General features: G+C 59.5%; 1 long non-coding RNA gene across 1 annotated transcript in view; it reads left to right on the top strand.

Moving 5' to 3' along the window:
• The first annotated feature begins 26 nt into the window (after positions 1-26).
• Positions 27-1,287, top strand: part of LOC107181649 — a 9,147-nt gene continuing 7,886 nt past the window's right edge. Inside the window, exon 1 of the long non-coding RNA XR_001512326.1 lies at positions 27-202. This is a non-coding gene — a long non-coding RNA (uncharacterized LOC107181649). The remainder of the gene's footprint in view (positions 203-1,287) is intronic.

Raw genomic sequence — 1,287 nt, 5'->3', positions numbered from 1 at the left:
GAGCGGGGAGCGGCCCCTGCTGGGAATTGGCAGAGCAGCTACGGCCAGCCCAGCAGAAAGCAGCGGGCACCCGGGAGTGTCCCCATCGAGCTGCGGCCTGGGAGGAAGGGGGTTGGAGACCCGTGACCCGAATCTGGACAAGCGGCCACCGGTACGGGTGGCATCCGGAGCAGTCCCGCCCTGGGCCGGGCTGCCCTCAACCGTAAGTGCTACCGGCGGGGCGGCCGTGGCGAGTAGAGTCCCGGTGAGAAAGGAAGGCACAGGTGCGGATCGACCCCCTGGGGCGGAATGGGGAGCGCCTCCGGGGGAGCAGCCCCAGGCAGAGTTCAGAGCTGGAGGGTGACCACGTGTCGTCCCCGCAGCAGAGCTGTCGGCGAGCCCCGAGCGACTCAGGGTCCGGACCGCGCCCCCTAAGACCGCGGTGGGGAGGGGTCCTGGAGGCGGAGGCCCGCGCCGCGACTGAGCGAGGGCGCACTGACACCTGCTGGCCACTTATGGTCACCGCTGGGAAGCTACCCGCCAGCACCAGGCGCCTTCTCCCGCCCCTGCAGTCCTTTGCCTAAAGCGCCTTCTCCTATCTCAGGACATGTTTGAGTCCAAGCTCAGGAAAGTAGGACCCAGATTTTAAATTGCAGCGTCATGTTGCAGACATCTTTATAAAGCACACACTTTATGTGTCTACGCCCAGAGGGAGCGGGGATTTGTCTGCTAAGGTCAGACAAAGGAAGGGCTCGTCCTTCCACAGAGCCCAGGACTGACACCCACCCTGGACTGGCATAGCCCACCCTTCCCGCGATCCAACAGGCCTGGACTCTGCCTCTCTGGATACCCAGCTCTGGACAGCTGTGAACCATCGTGTCTTTGTTGCAGCAGGAAAGCTAGACTCTCACCCCACCCCCAGTTTACAAATGCACACACCCCATCTTTTAGTAAGGGGAGGGTGCTGGCCAAGAGAAGAGAGACTTTCCCATGTTCTCTGCGATAGGAATAGCATAGAGTTGGGGCGAATGGCTTGTTTTTCTCCGCATGCTTGATGTCCTTCAATAAATTGTAACAGTTTCTAGAGCACCAGCCTGTGTTGGGTATCTGCACTTTTCCAATGAGCAGTAGGCAGTTTAGGAGTAAGGCTCAAGAGGATGGAACTGTCAGCAAAAGAGAGATTAGACCTCAAGGAAAGTTCTTACAGCAAAAGCTTATGCAGACGCCTTAGCTGGAAGTTCCAAGGATTGAACAGATCACCTCTGCCCAGCAGGATGCAGGCTCAGGTGGAGGTTGGGGGGGGGGGGG

The sequence above is a fragment of the Myotis davidii genome, unplaced genomic scaffold (assembly GCF_000327345.1).
Source record: "Myotis davidii unplaced genomic scaffold, ASM32734v1 scaffold107, whole genome shotgun sequence".
Lineage (NCBI taxonomy): Eukaryota > Metazoa > Chordata > Mammalia > Chiroptera > Vespertilionidae > Myotis > Myotis davidii.
The sequence above is the reverse complement of the archived record's forward strand: the minus strand, read 5'-3'. Positions and strand labels throughout refer to the sequence as shown.